Genomic DNA, 20,884 nt, shown 5'->3' on the forward strand with positions numbered 1-20,884 from the left:
TTCAGCATGGTGTGGAGATGCTGCTGCTGCCCTCTGTTCAACCAAGAGCTTTAGAAACTGCAGTAGGGTTGGTTTTTCCACAGAAAAGCCCCATTGTGCTTGTTTGTAGCATTCTTTAATTAAAGATTTATTTTCCCTGGATAAGATTCCATTAGAACAGCAGGAGCCTCCATCAAAAAGCTGCAGAGAGGCTTCTTCCCTTCGCTGGCATAGCACAGCTTCACCTCACTGCCTTCATCACAACCCCTCCCAGCCCCTTTATTTTTAAGCTTTACAGACTGGGATATTGAAGAAGCCGTTGTTAGCAATGTATTGCCTCCAAATTACAGTGGCAGTGATCTAAGGATGTGAGAGGAGAAACTATGCTGGGGAAAGACGGAGCCACTATCACCTGCAGCCTGTTTAGTGTCACACCTGATAACTAGGCAGTGATTCAAGCTACCTGAGATGCTAAGTCCAGTGTAAGAAGTAGACTTGACCCAGGTGAGTCCCCTTTGTGATTTTGAAGGAAAATTCTGCTTGGCATCAAGGAGAATAGTGCTCTACTTTCACACTGCAGTTCAGGATTGGTCTGCCTTATTCCTCATTTCTTGACTCTACCTAACTTAACACACGAATATTGGTTGCTTGATTATCTCCTTTCCTGACCCAGTGTCTTCTCATCAAGGTGCTGGAGAAGGTCGTGGGTAGAGACAATCCATGGCATGTGTTCTCTGCAAAATACACTTAAAATTGTTCTTGGTTGCCTTGCAGCAAAGCTATTTCTGTCCTGCTGATGGCCTGGCTTGGAAGCTGAAAACGTCTGGGTAGGATTTATTATGCTCTGACCATTAAATTTTAAACTGCTTTTAATGGTAGATGTTAAATCACTGCTGTCCCAGTTCCAAGCTCAGTGCAAAATTCCTGAGTTCTTAGCAAGACGTTTCCCCTGCCAGCAGTCTGTGACAAGCCTTGGTTTCTGAGGACAAGAAGTCGCAGGGCTGTTCACAGAACCAGGCAGCAGTAAGTTGGTGGAGGACCTGTGTGTGATCAGCTGGGTGGCTGGGCCAACATCCAGGCTCTGGAGAACAGAGCCTTGCAGACCTGGTACTGCTGTAGTGTGTAAGAGAGGTGTTTGTGTTGGTGCCTGTGTGCAGGCACTCAGCTGTGACAGTGATTGAACAGCTTTGCTCTTGCCTTTGTCCCTTCCTGATTTAAGCATCTTTGGTGCTGAAATTCAGTGTTACAGCATTGAGCTGTTTAGAGCAAGCTATTTTATTTTTGTTCACGTCTCATAAATACCAAACTGTTCGGTGTTGGCACACATATGTGGCTTTGTCCCTTGCTGCTGGGAGCCTCAGCATGGCTTTCTCTTGAGGCTGAGGAAGTGTGGCTATAATTGTGTGACTCAGTGTGTGTGTGATGCAGGCTGCTTCCAGTGTGACATGAGTGGAGTGCTCTTCTAAAAGCACTAAAGTGAAATCTAATGTTTCTCAAACCTCTTAATTTTTTTTTAAATCCTTTTCAGCTACTCGCAAAGACAGCTGTGGCAGGTGGACAAGGGTTGACATCCTTGCTCGGGAGAGGAAGGTGTTGTGTTTTGTTGTATGGCTTTGCAGGGGAAGCAGAGAGCCATGCAGAGCTTCTGACTCAGTCCTACGAGTTTCACAGTGCTCTGTTGCAGTTGCCTAGCACAGGGCCTTCCTTTTCACCACCAAGCTTATTTAATGTTTTGCTTTCTTTAACCCTAAGCTAGACATCATTGATAGTTGGACTAAATGATCTTTAGTGGTCTTTTCCAACCTCTATGATTCTATACAAAATCATCATATGACATTCTTCTGATGGGAAATGTTTGAGATCAGGACATCAAAGAGGCAGAATTTATTGCATTCTGCAGCAGTTCTCCAGAGACTGTACCCTACCAAAGCAGGATATTCCCAGTCCTCGGTACAGTGCTTAAAACCACTGTTCCTGGCAGTGTTTGTAATGACAGCAGCTGGAAGTAAAGCTCTGGACCAGAGTATCTTGTGCTCAGTAATTTTCCTCTTATGGAAGGAAGATCAGTGCTGTATAACTCAGGTTATTTAACTCTTGCTTATAGTGGACAAGAGGCAGGCAAGTAGAGAATGAGGATTCTAAGACAAGGAGTTAAACACAGCCTTTTGGCAGGAATGCTTTCCTAGAGCATATCTACCTGTATCAAGGTAAACGGAGGCTCTTTTTCTCTGCTTCTTTTCACAGCTGTAAAGTTTGAACAGACCTTGTAACAGTGCTGCCGTATGGCTCCTTCCTGTGTTAGAAAGGAAGGTGCTGAGTATGGACATCCCAGTGTGCATGCGTCTGTCTGTCTGGACCTGTCCCATCAATTAAACAGGAGCTGACGTCATATTTGAAGGTCAGCTGTTTTATAACCTAATATTACCATTTTGTTTCCTCTGGGCTTATTCTTTGCCTCCAACCTGCAGCTCGGCACCATCTGGTGCAGGCACACAAGGGAGAAAGATTAGAGGAAAGTAAAGCAGCTTTGTTTGCTTCTCCCATTGCTTCCGATGTACACAGGAGTCGGCAGTCTCTTACAGTATTGAATTTTAAGTGGTGGGAAGGGCTGGATCCTGTTAGCTGTCTAAGGGAGGGTGAAATAGCTTGTACTTGCAGTGATCTCTCAGCATCTCACAGTTCCTGAGGGACTTACTGTGGCTAACAGAGTGCAGTCTCTTGCATTTTATATTTCAATACTTTTATTTTTATGGGCTTTTTTTGCCAACCTCTGTATTTTTCCATGCCTACAAATTGCTGAAAACACTCCTTAAGGATGTACACACCTGGTGCTCACCCTGACTTCAGGCTACTTTGAAGTGCTGTAGCACCTGACCTGCATTTACAGGCTGGCAGAAGCAGCAGACTGGCACAGGCATCTGTCCTGGTGGCATCTGTCTGCACAGACCGAGGAGATGCAGGTCTGCTTCTCCATCCTCTGCTGCTTGCAAATAGCACCAGTCATTTCCATCCCATGGTGGGAGGGGTTGGCTCTTCATGCTGCCTCCCATCCTCTTTTTCTCCGTGTGATGCTGTCTGTCCAAACTCCGTGCTGATTGTTTTCTGTGAAAGACAAATGTATTTTCTTCCTGCTAGTAGAAAGGTAATAATGCTGCTGATCTCCCAGGCCAGCAGCATTACTGGCAAACTAATATCATATTGTTTAGCTTCAATGATGCAAATTTTGCATTGGGATATTTTGAAACAAAATGTCTCAAGCCGTAAATAACTACTATGTGTTTAGCTGTTTGGAAAGGATAGCTAATTGATGTGCTTTGGTTGGATGCAAATATGTATGCCAAGTAATGAAGGCATTTGGCTGACTGTGATTCATGGCATGTACATGGCACTGTATTATAAAGCATATAATGTGCGTGTAGACTTTTTGTCATCTGCCTTTTCTTTGCTGCTGTTTAGCTTTCTTCCAAACCACTGTTTTTTCCGGTCAAGGATACTTTATAACAATTCCTAATTCCTGGAAAGAGGATGATTCAGCTCAGAGGTTTTTGAGGAGGCTCATTTTAATTTCTATATTTTTAAGAATTGGATTCTCCCATTATGTGGAGAATCTTGAACAACAGACATTCAAAAAATTATTTGGAACAAGGAGCAAATTCAGAGTTTTTCAGTCATCTAGGTTGGCAGCTTTAGGTGTGTTCTTGCTTCTTTAGCTGCTCATCAGGATGGTCAGTTAGATGGAGAGCAGGCAGGCTAGGAGTCTCTTCTGTGGGGCACGAAGATTCAATATTAGCACAGACTTGGTTGTACTTGATGATATAGCAAAGAAATGTATTGTTACTATATATATTAGTATTTATTATTATTTAGTTCATAATGTGGTTTTGTAGCCTGAAATGCTTCTAGACGTATCAATTCTGTACTACCAGCAATCTGAGTACATTTCTCATTTCCCATATACAGGACAGCATAGGACAGAATCTCCTGGCGTGGATCGCTGTGAAATCCCACTGCCTACCTGTTCTTTCTTTCTTTTTTCCTGTTTCTAACTCGTCTTCATTAGTATTGAAAGCATGCAGCCAAGGTTGACAAGGACAAAAATTAAGCAATAGCCAGGCTTTACTTAACTCTTCACTGCTTTTCTTTAAGAAAACCTATGAGTGAGGAAGGTTTTTTGATCTCTCTTTTTTTCTTTGTTTTTCTTTCTGTGACAATGCAACAAGGAATTTAAATCTGCTTTTTGTAGAGCTAAGGGATCTGAAGTTATGCACTGTGCCTGGTGGTACTTAGCACTCAGCAGGGAGCTCAAGTTCTTCCATCTCTTACAGTCTTTTGAGAGGAGAGGAGATGCAATACACTTTACCACAGGTGATGTACACGCCACATTTCCGAATGTGAGGCTTCAAAGAAAAGACAACAAAATAGCTAGCTTTGCTACCCGAGATTTGTGTCCCAGGAGGATGTTTGGCTGACAAACATCTTTGCAGCTCTGGGTGCTGCAGCCACAGGAACACCCACGCTGTCAGATGGGGTCTTTGCAGGCGATGAGCCAGCAGTATGGTTTCATCTGATGCACATCCAGCAAAGCCATCTCGGAAGTATTGGGTCAGTGGTAATCAGCACTGCATAGACTAGTGTTTCATGTGGAAACTGAGGCTTTTAGTTTATGGTGCCAGTATCAATAGGAGTTCTTGTTTTGGGATAGAACTCTATTGTACTCAAATCTGTACAAAGACTAACAGGAAACTGTGATCTTTGCTTTGAAGAAAATCCTTAGGCTATAAATTGCTGTTTTGTTTTAAATAATCCACACCGTGTAGTCATTTGTTAGCTTTCACTTTCACTGGATTGTTTTAACCATTGATTGACCTGTTGAGATTGCCTGTTTCTTTTGGTTGTTCCTCTTTGCATCTCTGCACAAACCTCTGCTTTGAGGGTTTGTCCTGTTTGTTCCCAGAAGTTCTCCTGTGGAGGAGCTTGGCAGGGTTTTGTTCACTATCTCTAAGGAATAGTTGTGGTCAGTTAGTGAGTTACAGAGAATAAACTGGATTGATTTTTCCTTTTGCAGCCTAGACAAGCTGATTCCTTCTGTCTGCTGTGTGTTCAGGGCTGCAAGCCAAGCTGCTATCAATTTTACCTTCTCCTCCTGTGAAATTGCTAAAGAAAAGATGCTTTCCAGATCATGTGTGTGGAACAGATGTGGTTTATATTACTAGATGATTCAGCTAGAAGTGATGCCAAAACATATTCCAGAACTCTTAGCTGGCTGTTGGATTGAGAAGAGCAATAACTGGAGTGAAATGCTGGGCTGTGTCTGTATCTGCTGCCATGCCAAGTAGTTCCCTCTGATTTACTGAAGGCCTAAGAGAACAGTGGGATGAAGGGTGCACACAGAAGTCTTTCATTAGGCTTGGTCAGTATGTGGAGATGCATACAATGTCCAAACTACAAATAGCTGTTCATTTTATTGTCAAATACCATCAACATATGGTCCTCTTGGCCAACTGTATTTCCTTCCACCTTCTGCTGAGATGGAGGAAATTCAGTTTTCTTACGTGGAAGTATGATTAGCTCACCTATTTTTCACAGTCATCCTTGGCAGTGTTCCAGTGAGCCAGTGGAACAAGAGTTTTTGGGGCTTGATTTATATGCAGATGTGAGCCAAAGGTGAGACTGGGCAGCTGTCTGAAAGTCTAGCTGTGTAACTGCACATTGAAGACTTGCTTATGTAGACTGAAAAGTGCAGGGAATGGAAAGAGCCCAGTCAATATCATAACAAGTGGCTCTTTGGACTTTGCTGTTGAAGTTGTAAATTGAGCCATTTCATCTCCAAGTCAGGTTAAACTTTTATACATGGGTGAAGTCCAAGGATCTACTAGTGGTGCTAGTGGGAAATCCAGCCCAAAGAGCAGACACTGGCAGTTTTGTGTCCCATAAGAAGGAAGTATTAAATTAGTCTGAACAACAGAACCAGATAGGGGCTTTTTTTTTACTGCATAGAAGGAGTTTCTAATGAAACTCTCTAGCACCAGAGAATGAGGAGTCTACATCTTTGTGTCTGTGGTTGTTAGAAGTCCCACATATGCAAAAGGATTACGGGATACCAGCAACCAGAGCACAACTCACAGATGCTTCAAAGAGAAGAAATGTGTATGGGTGGTGGTGGATTTTATCTCCCCTTATGAATCAGTTTTGAGCTAAGTCAGAAAAAGCTTGAGCTCTCTCTTCTGCTGAATTTTATGCTGTGCTCTACCCTTACTAAAGGGAACTATAGGAAGAGCTATGGTTTGTTTCTGTGACTGCTGAGTCAGGAGGGGGCAGAGATGAGAAGTGCTGCCTTGTCACTGTGTTCCCATGGGGAAAATTGTTTACACTGTGGCACAAAGGTTCCTCTCTCTGCCTTCCTATTGGAGCTGTCTGCAGCCCTATATCTCTTCCACTGTAGATCAGAGTATCTGCCTGTTTCTTGCTTTTGGACTGTGGACTGTAAACCTGATTTGCCATGCCAGTGAGTGAAGCAGCCCAAAAGTTCTCCCTATGCAGAGCTCCTGGCACATCTGCTGCTAAACTGAGAGAGACCAAAGCATTGCATGCTTGAACTGCTGCAGATTTTCCTTCAGCTCAGAGCACAGAGGCTGGTGCTCTCAAAGCAGGAGGCCTGCTGGCTGGGTTAGGTCAGTAAGGGTAGGCTCTGTCAGCAAAATCCTGTCAAGATGCCTATGGGTCGTGCCAGGAATGCTCTTTCCTACTTTCACCTGTGTCTAAGCAAAAGGCAGCATCAAGTGGCATATTGGCTGGGCTCATATTGTTAAGCTTTCACTGGCAAAATTGTTAATCATGAATCACATCTCTTGTACCTTTTGGTTGTGCAAGCAGAAGAGCTTGCTGTTGTGTTGCTACCACATTTAAGAGCACTTTGTGGTCTCCTGTGTTCTGTTCAGAACTGCATGCATGCTTTGATCTAAGTGCGTCTTGGTGGGTTGAAAATCACCCAGCTAGCACTAATACCAAGTCTGGGTGGATGCAGAGATGAAGAAAAGTGAATTTGTCAAGCTTTTATTTACTTTCACCACAGAGATTTTAAATGCAGGCGTGGGTGCTGTTTGGATAAAGAAGCTGTTGTGTGTGTTCAAAGTGTGAAAGATTCCAATTGTTTGTACAATGAACAACTCGCCCCAGTATCAGAAGTTTGCAGTTCCCTCCCTAGCTCTGTGACCATTGAATAGTGGAAGGATGCAGTAGGCAAAGAGCATAATGTGGAGGAAATACATTCCTCCCTGTCCCACCTCTTCCTGTGAGCAAAAGGAGGGGGAGTACACAATGAAGACATCTGTTCCTTTGAACCCACTCACAGACTTGCTGGGTAATAAAACCTGGGAAGAGAGGGAGAACTTACTGCTGCTGTTCAAGTGGTTGTTAATTGCTGATTGTAGGGTGTGGAGGGGTGAGCTTTTATCATGTTGACCTTCTTTAGGGGATATTGAAAAGCAGCTGGCACTGAACTCTGCCAGGATTTTAATCCAGGAGCTGCAGAATCCCTTTCTCCTTTGAAGGAGGAGGCAAATCTCTGTGGAAGCTGTGCTGTCCCTGTGCCTTAGAGCCATGCCTCTACTGTGCTAACCCAGATGCTGCCCTCTGCTCCCCTGGAGGAATCCTGCAACCGGCTTACAACCATGCTCTGGGATGCAGCAGACTGAATGGGAGTCCTGTAGGAAAAACTATCTTCTCACCTGGACTCCAAGCATGCGTACCTCCTGTCTGAACTTTGCTCTTATGCACAGTGCCTAAAATCTCATGGCCATAAGCACAGGGCTGTGACTTTCCTGCCTCTCCCCCACTCCTTCTGTTTAATCTCACTGTGCCTCTTAGCCACAGCAAGGACTGCTCTAATGGGTTTAAGTAGCCCAGCTTCTGGCAGAATGTGTTGTGCTTTTAAGTTCAGCCTGGGCCTGTTCTTTTAAGTAAGACATGAGGTCACACACATCTGCAGCCCCAGAGACTTCCTGTTGTGTCAGCAGGTGCATACATGAATACTAGGTGTCCCCTCTGTCCTTCTAAGTATCTTATCTGGAACAAAAGCTGTCTGGTAAACAGCATGCCAAAAATGCCAAGGGGGTGATGCACTGATCTCAGACCCTTTCATGAGCTCAGCCACAGAATGCAGAGGCAGATGGTCCCCCAGGAGCTCTCCCAGGCCTCAGAAGTGCCTTATGGCATAAACCACTAGCCGTGGCACCTACTTGCATTGATAAAGTTAATGGGAGACGTTCTTAAATTGCGCATTTGGAATCTCCCATGAATTTTTCTGACCTTTCAGTTTGTGTCCCAAGGTTCGAGGTTGATGAAATAACTGGAGCATAATGGCTTGACTAAAAGCGATGGGATTCCCTAATTTGGAGATGGGCATTCTCTAATAGAGATGGGTGTATTACATTGTAAAGATGAGAAAGGACTACAGCAGGCCGCAAACATCTTCCTAAACTGTTACGGGTGGCAAAATGTAAAGGAAAGAGATGCACCATACTGTAATGGCACAAATAGTGTGGCATATGAGGTTGAGCAAGCTAGCAGAGCTAAGCTGCTGCAGGAGCCTGGAAAAAGACTTTGAGAGCCGAGCACTGTAAGAATAGAGGCAAACAAGGCTGATAAAGCAATGAGCAATAGGACTGGCTGATGCTGGATTAGTTTTATGAACTAATAGGAGCTTGTTCCAGAATTATGCGCTTGAAATATTGAGCAGTAGAGACTGCTGAGTAGTCACTTTCCCTGGTAGGCACAGTTGTCCCACATCCCAGAGACCCTGTGAGTGCAGGATGGAGAAAAGAGTGCTTGAAGGAACCTTGCATTTCTCCACCTTGTTTTTTATCCCCTTTCTCTCTCATGGCATGGAGCATCTTAAAGAGCTTATGGAGACAAACTGATCCTTAGCAAGAGGAATGGAAGAGAAAACTCAGCACACTGCTGCATCACTAAGCTCCAGAGAAGGCAGTAAGTGCCTCTGAATGTCAGAAGGGTGTGATGCGTGCCAGAGCTCATCCAAGGATGTAACTGATGGGAGGCAGCTCTCAAAAACTGTGCATATGAAAGTCTGTGGGCGAACTGAGCAACTGAGCCAGAGAACGGTGCTGCAAGGAAGCCTGTGAGGTCATGGATGATGCTGTTCTGCCTTTAAATATGTGGTAGTGCCAGAAGCTGATCTGATTATGCAGGTGGCTACTGTAGCAGTGTGTTTGCTTATTTTCAGTGCTGAGCTATGAGCGGAGACAAGCAGGAAGGAAGGAAATGAAGGTCAAAGTAGGTTTCCTTTTAGGGAATGAGTGAAGGTGATTACAGGGCAGTGGCAGATCCCTCAATAATGGGTTGCAGCACGTTCTGCAGGCTGGTTTGGTTTTAGTATAAATAGGGACAGAAAACAGATCAGGAAAAAAAAAAGCCACAAACATTATGCAGAATAGTTGTACAGCATACTATATTCTATCCTAAGGATGGAGGTAGAGACTGTAGGTTTAGTCAGGTGAGTGCATGGGGTCTTCTAAGTTGACAGGGACACCGGGAATACAACCTGTGCTGAGAGTTTGTCTTAGAGCAAGCCAGGCTGCTTCTTTCTTTTTCTCTATCGATCTCTAGTGAGTTCTAAGCCTGTAGCTAAGATTTGTATGCAACACTATTAAGTGTCGTTTCCACTGTGTGCTAGAAACATAGAGGACACTTGAAAGGATGGAGAAACAAAACCTGTGAAGTTTATTCTCCTCTTCTGGAAGTGTTAGCCTTGGGCCTAAAATGTCCTGCACGCATTAGAAATTGCTTCTAATAACCCACAATGCTGTTGGCTTTATGGAAATGAGATTTCTATGCAACAGTAATGTCTCCTCACCCTGCCTTGCAAGACAGAGTTTGGCACAGATGCCCATGGTGCTGCTGGGGTGAACAAACAAAGGATTGCAGCAGCATCCCTCAGTTATGGCTGAGTGTGCTCTCAGGTCTTATATCAGCTATTGAACGACGAGGAACATCTCAGCACCCTACTTGCTATTTGGCCATTTCCAGTTTCAGAGTTGAGTTTAGTCTTGAGGTGTTTCTATTTTGCTTGGCCTGAGCTGTTAAATGGAAGTGCAGCTGTGTGGGTAGACATGGTCAGGAGCTAGGGAGGGAACAAATCACCCTGAGAAATGAACCTTCAAAAAAGGAGAAATAATTTTTTTCTTAGAGCTGAGGTTATTGTCCACAGAGTTTTCATCAGTTGGGACTAGAATCCACCCGTGGGAGTATGGGACGACAAACTTGCTTTTGTGGCAGTTGGCAAGCAGGAATTGATTTTTTTGCTGACATACAGATTTTTTAAAGCAGGACTTCATCCTCGTGATGGATGGGCTTCCGTTCTCTTCCTTCTCCTCCTCCAGCTATCTGCAGAGTAGGCTGGAAGAGAAAGTGAGTTTTGCTCACAAATGCTCATAGCTTCGCTTCTGTCCTGACCGCAGGCTTCTATTACAGCTCTTCTTACAAATCCCTCGGATATCAGCTTTAATTTAGCAGTGCACTGACCAGACAGACTGAGTTTGTCAGGTCCTTCTCCGAGATCGGGATCTGATTAGCTAGCAATGCTAGAAGGGATGTGTGTGCCCTGATGCCTTCCTCTCTTTGCCCCCTTCCCTGTTATGCAATGGGATTTGTCTGCCCTGATAATACCGATATCATTTACAGGAGCTCTGTCCAGATCTGTCATTGGCTGGTAGAGTGGTTTGGTTGTCGGGTTTGGGTCTGAATATAATCTCTCTTCCTTCTAAAGCAGCAGTAGGGATGCCCAGACCATTGAGGTAATGCCGTAGAAAAGCAGCAGCTTTAAATAGTGAACTCCTGACCTGTGGCATTTGCTACTCCGTTTAAAGAGGAGTCTCTTTGTTGTGCTAACCTCCTTTGTCCCCTGAGGTAAATGGCGGTGAGCAGTGTGGAAAAGGTGATTATGACAGGACCTGGCCGTTTGCCACACCACAGAAGAATGACAGCATCAGTACCGGGTGGCCAATGAAATACACAAGGTCCCGTGAGCCATACTTACGGTAGGGAACCTTTTGCCCCTGATGCTTGAAGAACAACATATGAACAGATTTAAAAGGAATTGTGCTAATTCACAGAGGGTTTATCTGTCACTAGTTGGTTACTATTTAGCAGTCTGCATGCAGAAGCCTGTAAGCCACTGGCTGCCAGAGGCTGAGGAAGGTGTATTGCAGGGAGCACTGCTGTAAGCTTGCTCTGCTGTTTTATGCTTCCCTCTGACATTTCTCCTCCTCGTCACTGTCACACAGCCTGTGCTATGTGAACTGACCCGGGATTGCTTTTTCCCTGGTGTTATACACTGCCTGTTGTTTTGCCACAATCTCTCACTGCTGTCATCTTTGCCTCTTCCAGCCTCGTACAGGTGTCCCTGCTCAAGCCTGCCTGTGCCTGCCATCGTCCCGCTGAGTGCAGAGCTTAGAAGTTGTACACAAGCGCACCACAGTTTATCAGCTGCTTCTTAGTAGGAAGAATGTCATCAGCTATTCATTAGATGCTTTGGATCTGTGATGAAAGGGCTTCTTCCTAGAGGAGCTTTGGGCTTCGTTGTCCATCTTGTGAAAATTCAGGGAAGAAAGAGACTTCTCTTGGGAAGAGGAGACATGGTTTGGGACATGTTGGCTGCTGCTGTTGGACAGATTTGGTCCTAGACTGTTGGCAAGGACATCCTGACAACAGTCACTGCTGAGCTTTTTTCCTCCTACATAAACTGTTCACTCAGCACACAGATGTGGCCAAGTTTCTGTCCCAGTTTTCCATCCATATGAGTGCCTGTCTTTTTCCCTAGCACTTGTTCTACTCCCTGTTGACTTAGCACCCACCGTAGGGCTCCGGGTGAGAGCTTCAGACCTACATTACTCAGCCTCTTCTCCTCCAACAACAGATGAGGCAGGTGGCTGGGCTGAGTTTTAAGGTCATACCAATATGTTAGGTTACACTGCTGTTTTTGTACCTTCAGAGAGCCTGTGTGCTTGGAAATAATACAATTATAGTCTATTTGCAGCATTAAGCTCTTTTTATGAAGAGGAATTGTTGGATTTGTTTAGGACTAGTTAATTTGTTTTGTCTCAGCCCCTTTCTCTTAACATCCCTTTAAAATGAGACTGTTCTCAAAAGCTCCATGCTTTCCAGCCTATGCAGAGGAGATGCGAGTGGTTTTACTTCTGCTCTATTCCCTGCTTAATCTTGAGTTCTTTTATTTATTCTGTTTACTAATTACTTGCAATGCCCTTGCTATGTGACCTCATTGCTGACCTCACTCTCTATTCAGTTCTTCCCATCTAGCAGGAGAGACAATAAGCACATACTGCAGTTTGTGTTACAAATTGCTGCAAGCATGCCTATGGCGTCTCAGCTCTGACCATGCAGTCCTTTTGCACCTTCGTGTCTCATGAAACCTCACAGATGCACTGTTTTATAGGTTTCCACCTATCAGGAAAAAAAACAAAAACAAAAAACAAAACTTGAATGGTTTCAGCGGTCTTTGGATCAGTCTTTTAATCCTGTGAAGGAATGTAGCTGTATTCTTCTGTGGATTTTAGCATGACGATATGCTGAATGCCGTAATGACTGCTGCGATATTAGCCTGCATATTTTCCATCAGGGTGTGAAATCATCTTGATGTTTGGAACTGCTCACATATTTTTCTAAACCATTGCTTATCGCTGCATGGGAGCACTGTGCTGTAATAGCCTTGGGACTGGTTGAATATCACATGCTGTCGGATTGTGAATTCCTCCTTAATCCAGGAGATTCCTACAGTCTTTTTGAAAACTATGGTAGAAAAATGGCCAGAGAATGAGAGTCTGAATGTAATGAACTTTTGCAGGCAAGCAGTTACTACAGGCCTATTAGTGTGGGTTTTCTGTATGAACTGACGTTTTACTTAGAAGCCGTTCTGTAGATTTCCATCATATTTTTAATCTTTGTAGCATATTGTAGCCTTGAAGCATATCTGTGTAGTACCAGGAGGTTTTCACTGAATAGATGCAGGGTTCCTGACAGTGTTTCAAAGTGACACTTTTTTTTTTGTCAGATTCTATGGAATGCTGCACATGCACAGATATTTTTGGAAAGGATTTTAAAAATAGTTTTCCTATGTTACTAACACATCCTATATTGAGACAAAGTAGGGTGGATTTGCTTTTTTTTTTTTTTTAATGCTTCCACATTTGCCTTGTTGCACTTGATTCATCCTGAAGAGTCCACCAAAGGCCAGCTACCTCTTCTGCTTCAACCTGTCGCTTTCAAGCAGTGTCAAGGCATTGGCTACAGATACTAACATCACGTTATCTGTGAGGAGCAATCTTCTTAATAAAACAAAAAGCATACATCATCCCCTTCTCTTTTCTCTGGTCATGGCTTCTCCTTTTTTTCCTGTAAAAGTTGACTCACTTTCATTCTTGTGTAGTTTTCCTTGGAATGGACAGTTCTGTGTACTGACAAGCTATTCTTTCAAACAGTTGTGCAAATCATTTCCTTTACATCACAGGGTGGATGCATGTACCTCCAGGGTGGCAGAAGACATAAGGTATAGTACGCCAGCCTCTGTTTTGGTTCCTCTTTCAGAGGAATTCTTTTGCTGTAGTATTGCGTTTCTGCAGACCAGTTGACACACATCTTGCATCCTTTTGCATGGCAGTGGGATAGCCAAATGGCACTGAGTCTGAGGGCAAAACAGATCACAAGGGTCAGCTGCAGTGGCTTAATAAAACAGCTGAAGCCCTCGATTGGAAATTAAGTACCCTAAAGTCTTGGTGATGTTGTGCAGCATGGTGAGAATTGTTCAGGAGACTTAATTTGGACTTCTTCCCATGGTGAACCAGGGCTTCTTTCTTGGGCTTTTCTCAGCATGCTTCTACCGTCAGGAAAAGAAGTGACAATAGTGTGTTCCTAGGCCTTTGTAGCAGGTGGGAACCTTGCTTATGCAGTTCTTGCTTTTCTTTTCTTTTTTTTTTCTTTTTTCTGTTGGTCTGTAAGATCCATCTGTCCAGCAATGGCAGTGAGCTGCAGAGACCTCTGATCCATCTTGTGTGTGGGAGTGGAAATAGCAGCAGTGGAAATGTCGACAGCTTGGGGAGAGTTTTGTTGGCACACAGGGTACAGAAGTGCTTCACTTGCATTGTGCCAGATGTGTGTTTATTTCTGGCTGTTGAAATAATGCCAGCTGTGGGTTGGGTGTGGAAAAAGGGATTTGGGGATCTTCTTACAGCAGGAACCTTGAGGGGAAGGTGGCTTGCTGCAGCACCCATGGGCAGCCACACGTGCCCAGACCCCCTTCCCAACTGCTCTCTTGTTTTCACATCCATGTGAAGTATGTGCGAGTCTGGCCTCACACATGCTTGGCATAAGCAAAACAGTTTCAAGCGTGCCTCTGAGCATGGGAAGTGCTCCTCCCAGGAAATGAGGCCGTGAGCGTGATTGGAGTAAGTCAGATATGGACCACAGGGTCATGATAATGATTAGTCCTGCCCTTCCCCCTAGTTGTAATTAACTGTGGTGATGTCACCCTCCATTCTGACTTCTTGCTGGCATTAATTCCAGAGCTGCAAATTTCCTGCCTTCGCATTTTAATTGCTCTCTAGGAAACTTGGAGTTTACACTCTGTTCTTAATGCCTGCCAGCAAACTTCCTTGTCAAACGCTACAGGGCCTAACCTCTGTCCTGCAGACACCCTGGATCAGGGGGTATTTGCTCAGGTGCTCTTTTGAGCAGGAACTTCTCCGGGTTAGAAATGCTCCCTTTGCATCTCTTGGGCTTGAGTCCTTCTATCTCATTGCACGTTGGATTCAGTCCTAGAATACATCCCTGCTCTGAGAAAACCAAATCCGAAGCAACTGTTGTGGCATTTGGAGGATTTACTTTGGTATTGGAGGTGATACTTTGCCTTGATCTTCATACTTGCCTTGCAGCGTTTCAGGCCCTGTGCAGCTTCTCAGCTGCATGCTGGCTCTGTGCAGACCTCAACAAGGTGGTCTCGTGCCTCCTTCAGTCAAGCGTCTCACAGTCAGTCTTCCTTTTGTTTTGGGTGTCTCTTCCCTTTGAAGTGGGGTGCATCTATCACAATGGATGCATCAGTAACACGAAGGGAACATATCCCATAATCAGGAACGTTCTGTCTAGAGAGAAGTGTTTATTATACACAACTTGTTAGGGACTGTCAGTCAATGAGGCTCCCTTTGTTTCTCCATAATGCATCATTAATGATGGCTTCTGCTATGCATTCACATTCATTGCACACAAGGGCCTTGTCTCTCTCTCCACCCCCTACCCCCCTTCACAATCACAGGAAAAAATTAATAAATTGATTCAGGGAAGGAGAGCTATGGGCTTGCTACAGGCTATGTTTGGTGTCCTTGCTCACACTGAGTTGTACCTGACTCTGGGAGAAATCTCTTGAATGTCAGTAGAGCTATTTTGGGATTCCTGCTTGCTTCTCATCCTGAGGAAGGGAGTGATATCTGCCAGCACACACACGAACATGGATAATTGGCCATGTAAAGAAGAAACAGAGGTATCTCATGAAAGTGATCTGTTGAGTGCCAGGGATGCAAATGCCACATCCTCTTCAGCTCTTCATGTATCAGACCCACTCCTCTGGGTCTTCATGCTGTGAGAGCACACTGATGGTTTGCTGACTGTCATTTTGCTTGTTCAGCCCAACGTAATTAACTTGTTCTTAAAAAGAATATTTAACTCCCTCGGAGCTTGTGGCAGGTAGAAACAAGTTTCTTGGAGGGCATAAGTTTAGTAAGAAAGTTACTGCCTCCTCTAGAATTTTTTAGGAAACCACAATTAACAAAAACAAAGTGAAAATCCCCAGGTTAAGACTGATGAGAGAAGAGGCTAGCTGTGATGTGTTTCAAGTAAACTGTGTGGTTTGGGATTGACTTGCTGGAGGCCACAAGGCCGATTTTCCCATCCTGTCAAAAGTTTGCAGCCTTCATCTGCAGCTGAAATTCAGGACGCCAGCAATGGCTGGGATAATTCAGCCTTCTGGCTGCTGGCTGCTAATTGGTTTTGGTTTGTCTCCCTGTCTCATTTCTTTCTGAATGATTATCTTCAGGGCTCTTTTTTCCCTTTTTTAAATTTTTTTATTTTTTTTATTTTTAGCAGAGAGGGCCAAGCCCTGGTATGAGCTATAGATTTCAAACTCTTGTTTTGTTGCTCTTCCAGGATTAGAAATGACTCACTTTCCCTTTTCCCTTTCCTGCTCTGTGGAAAATCCAACTGGCTTTGTGGTTCTGAACCAGCTGCCTGACATTTGTCTTGACACCGCATCTTGCTTAAGTTCCATGCTGGTGCTGCCTGCTCACATTGCATGTTGCTTAGGTGTGCAAGACACTAGCCTTTCATTTGTTCATATGGAGATGATGCTTTGTATGGTTATTAGAGCAAGGAGTGACTTATGCTAAGAGTAAGATGCCTTCACAAACTTTATTTCTGCTCCACTCTCCTGTGTTCCTCCAAAGGAGGTCTCTTTCTTGTCCCTGATGCTTCTTTAACAGAAAGATCTGTAGCTACCTCACATCAGTCCTGAGGATACTGCATAGCTATTGGGAGGAGAAGGAATTCTGGTCAACTTCAGATGGACTTCTTTAATTCTCTCTCCCCACATCCTTGGCTGCAGGCCATCCTTGCTTGGGATTTCCCCCTGGCAAACAGCTTTGGCCAAGTGCTCCAGGCTGGAATCCAGCTTGTTCGCCTTTATCCCAAGTCTGTTGGGGCAGCCAAGCCTGGCTGTAGGCTTCTGGTATTGCTGGACAGGATCCCAGTGCTGTCCATCTATGTGGGCATCACTTCTTGTGTGTAAAAGTGGGAAAGCTACGCAGATATCCTTCGCTACTTTACAAAAGGGGAAATCTTGCTAGTATTGCTTGTGACTGACCACTTGGCCTTCTGTCAGTGGAGCATCCTGTTCTGGAAGGAAAAGACTGTGAGTGGGACTGTTTGAAACACCTGATAGGCACAGCTGTTGCAAAAACATTTGACTATTTTCCATCTGAACAGAGTAACTCGCAAAACTGTTTCCCATTAAAAAGGAAAAATAAGATCTGATATTTATTTTCTGGAATATGCTGCTCCATCTTCTTATGGAAACATTTTGCATATTTTTATTTGGTGCTCCTTCACTGAGCTATCAGAAATATTTTAGATTCTTCCTCATGTAAATAGCTTCAGAGGTTTTACGGTCTCTCTTTCAAGAAGAAGGAAGTCAAATTTCAGAATGTTTAAATCCTGATTTCTGCTTTCTGAACAAGTATCAAACAAATCCAGGGACTTGTATAGCATAGACAAGCTCAGATTTTACCTTCTGTTTCCAAATTATTTCTGAGACATGCCATTTGACTGGGTTTACATTTTGGCAGTTCCTTTCTGCACACTAAGGTCCCTTTCTCCCTCTTCTCAGCACTAAATCTTCTGGGGCCTCTAGTGACTCACTAGTGGAGAAAATAGCTTTTGGGGGTGGGCTGTGAACCTGTTAATGTGTCACCATGTTTTCCGCATAATGCAGTGGAGATGAAGTTGTTCATTAGTGTGATGACTGGTAGAGATTACACAGTTTGGCAGGGATCCTAAATTCAACTCACTGGGGAAGAAAATGTGAAGGTGTAGCAACTAATCTTCTGGGGAAAAAAAAACCCAACAACAAAAAGACTTTTATTGTATTCTTTGATTTGAGCTGTAGTCTGGATTCAACCCTTAAATTTCAATAAATGTATCCTGTTTAAAAAAAAAAAAAATTTACTAATCTACTTTCTGATACTTCTTCATTAGTAGGATGTGCTTCAGGGAAGACTTTGCTGTGCAAAGAACTGTTGCTGAATTGCAGCTCTCACACAAACTGTGTGAGAGGCGTTGCTGTGTGTGTGATGGTGGGAGAATGACCAAAAATTGGTAGGAGGATGGAACTCTCAATGCTGCAATCTAAGTTCTTTGAATTTTTTTCATTACCACCCACTGAATTTCCCAGCTTGTTGGAGCTATGAACCTTGGTGATTCCCTCCTCATTCAGGGCTAGCACAGAGCAAATAATTAATTACGGAGCCTTAAATCACTACTTGAAACCGTAACATCAGATTATCGTTCCTTTTAAATGTCTCTGGCACAGGTTCACTGTCTCTGATTTTCATGTCTCACCAGTTGCTATTTTTACGTGTTTTGAATGGAAGAAGCTGCACTAAATAAAGCTGTGTATTGTAGTAAGCATGTGTGGACTTCAAAATGGCTCCACTCTGTTGTGTGCCTTACAACCTGAATTCCCAGCTCAGCTTTTTCCTTGCCAGGAAATGTCTCCTACCTTTGAAACTCCTCTCAAGAGATAAAAGATTAGCTTGGTGCTGTCAGGAGCTGTCAATTCAGGCAATTTGAAATAGATCAGCTGACTCCTGGTAGTTTTGCAGCCATCCTGCTTTCCTGTGACTGCTTTATTTCCAGCTGCTTTTGGAAGGGTGTTACGTTTGGTTGATTCTCCCTGATTACCCACACATACTTATTGTTCTCTGGCTGCTGTTCTCTGGCTGCTTTTTCACTGGCTGTGAAGCTCTTGGTAGCCAGCAGTGCTGCTGTGAGGGAGCTTCATTTGTAGTGTGAGGGCTGGAGGTGTCAGAAGTGGATTTCATTGCTCCCTCCTTGCTAACCCAGTCTGTGAAGGTGGGAACAGAGGAAGTAAAAGTTGGTATTGCTGAAAGCAGAAGCAGATGAAAAAGCAGCTTTTATTGCCCTGAAGATCTATCCTCTGTTTGGGTGGGAAGGAAATAAGCAGCAGGGACTAGAGAGTTGCATAGTCTTTGCATACCCTTTGGCTACATCTTTCATTAGGAGCGCTTGCCAACCATCTGCTGAGCACCAATCCAGGCCACCTGTCTGTTCAGTGCTCTCTCCAGATAGGTGCTTGTGCTCTGATCTATTTCTGAGTTAAATATTGCCACCTGAAGTATTCAGGGTCCTAGGCTGCTCCCAGAGGAGACACAGTCTGTCAGCTAGAGGCTGGGATCTGTTTCTTTGTGCTTTAGATTGTTGGTAGCATAAAATCAGTGTGGGAGAGCTAGAAGAGCTCTGAGCAGTAGGAGGCATGGCAGCTAGGAGGGGCATGGTCCTGTTTGACCTCTGCAGTTTCCTCCAAAGCATCCTGTGCGTGAAATTACCAACTCTGGGTCTTGGGTAATCTGCCAACTACTTTCTGGCTTCCTCTTCTATCTCTTAACCTGCATTTTAACTGACACTGAGCCAGCAAGCAGTTGACCTGTGTGCTCTACCTTGGAAGTGCACTGTCCTTGATAATAACATAGTTTCTATCAAACTGTTGTTTGAAAGATGTCTCCTTGACAACAAAGTTTCTTGGCAGGGATCTGTTATCACTGGATGGAAGCTAAATGGAGAGCCTGGAAGGTGCCCAAGCACTGAGAGTTGGCCTGTCTGCTATTTCAGACATCTTCAATGGCAAAGGCAGGCGAGGGTCTGCCCACATCCAGAAATAGCAAGGTAGGGAGTCACTTGGTCCCCATGTGCTCGTGGGTGGGTGGGGAGGAAAACTCATGTCACAAAGAGTATGGTATTCAAACATTGCCCCTAAGACCTTTGGGGGAGCCTTTTGTGAAGGTAGCTGAAGGATGGAAGAGCAGAGAGTGGGTGCTGGGCTGTGTGACTGTACTGCTCCTGCATCAGCTGTGTGCTGAAAGAGGCCAGGACGTGGCCAGATGGAGCAGCAGGGAGAGGAGGCTGGGGAGCCTGGCCCTTGCAGCAGCCTGGGAAGTGGGGTGGGCAGATCAAAGCAGGGAGCTGGGGGAGGTCAGAGTGGGATAATCCTCTAACAGCATGAAGGCTGCAGCTGTTGGTGTTACAGCATGGCATTACTGAGGTTTTCTGCTGCGGTACAGTGGATATCAGCAGGAATTTGCCAGCCTTGAGCACTGAGTGAAGGGGGGTGTGTCAGTCTTCCTTCCTTTGGTCAGTGCCCCCCGGGAATGTTCTGGGGCATTCAGCTGGAGGAGCCCAGACATGTGCAGAGTTCTTGTCGGAGCCTTGTCCAGCATGGAGTGCATTTGTAAGACCTATGACGTAGCTTGAAGGAAGGAGTGTGCTGCAATTCCTGTGCTCGATTTCCACTTTTGTCCCCCTTTGCACCAAATCGTAGCACTATGCCTAGTCTGAATGCTTCTTTCCCTGTGCTGCAGTGAGGCAAGCAGGGCAGCTGGGTGGGAGCCTCTCTCTCCAGTTCTCAGTGGGTTTTCTAGCTGCACCAGTGTAAGCATGCTTTGCTGCTCTTCTGCACTGAGCCTGCAATGAGTTTGTCTGGTTGGAAGATGTGTGAAGGGATATTAGAAAATTCAGCAGAATTGCTGTTATGAAAGGGACACCTAGAAGGTCACAGCAACACGATGACCACTAGGTCTTGGGAAAAGGCACCCTTCATCTCTCTCCTGCAGAGCAGGGAGCTTGCTGTCCTGGAAAGTATATGCCCTGCTCTTGTCATCCCTACAGCTGCAGACAGATCCGTTTTTGGACTGTTTTCCTAGGATATCACTGTTTGAGGGAATAACAGGTAGGATTCCTCTGCCTCCTTCCTAGCAGTGCCACCTCTATGCTCACTCAATTTTACTTTGCTATAGTTTTACCAAGTACATTTGTAGAGAACTGGTGCCAGTCATCCAGGGTAGACCTCATCGGGAAGAGTGGTGAGCTGGTTTGCTAAACCTGAAATACTCAGAAGCTATGAGTTGGATTCTAAAAATAAAAGCTCCTGCTGTATTTTTATTTCTGTTCTCTTTTCTTCAGCTTTTTAAATCTTTCTGAGCCTCGTTGCCTTCAGGGTATTTTTGGTTATTTGCAGCTGTGATGGATAGAAATTGCTCTT

The 20,884-nt window shown here is 44.6% G+C and overlaps 1 protein-coding gene across 5 annotated transcripts in view; it reads left to right on the plus strand.

The window, feature by feature from the left end:
- MB21D2 (Mab-21 domain containing 2) overlaps positions 1-20,884 on the plus strand; it is an 82,869-nt gene that overhangs the window by 45,223 nt on the left and 16,762 nt on the right. The window contains exon 1 of one of the 5 annotated variants that reach the window (XM_010716730.3): positions 19,398-19,512. The exons of the other annotated variants lie outside the window; for them this stretch is intronic. The gene's annotated coding sequence lies outside the window, so the exon portion shown is untranslated. Of the gene's footprint in view, positions 1-19,397; positions 19,513-20,884 lie in introns of those variants that run through there. 5 annotated transcript variants of the gene reach the window in all.

The sequence above is a fragment of the Meleagris gallopavo genome, chromosome 11 (genome assembly GCF_000146605.3).
Source record: "Meleagris gallopavo isolate NT-WF06-2002-E0010 breed Aviagen turkey brand Nicholas breeding stock chromosome 11, Turkey_5.1, whole genome shotgun sequence".
Classification (NCBI taxonomy): Eukaryota; Metazoa; Chordata; class Aves; order Galliformes; family Phasianidae; genus Meleagris; species Meleagris gallopavo.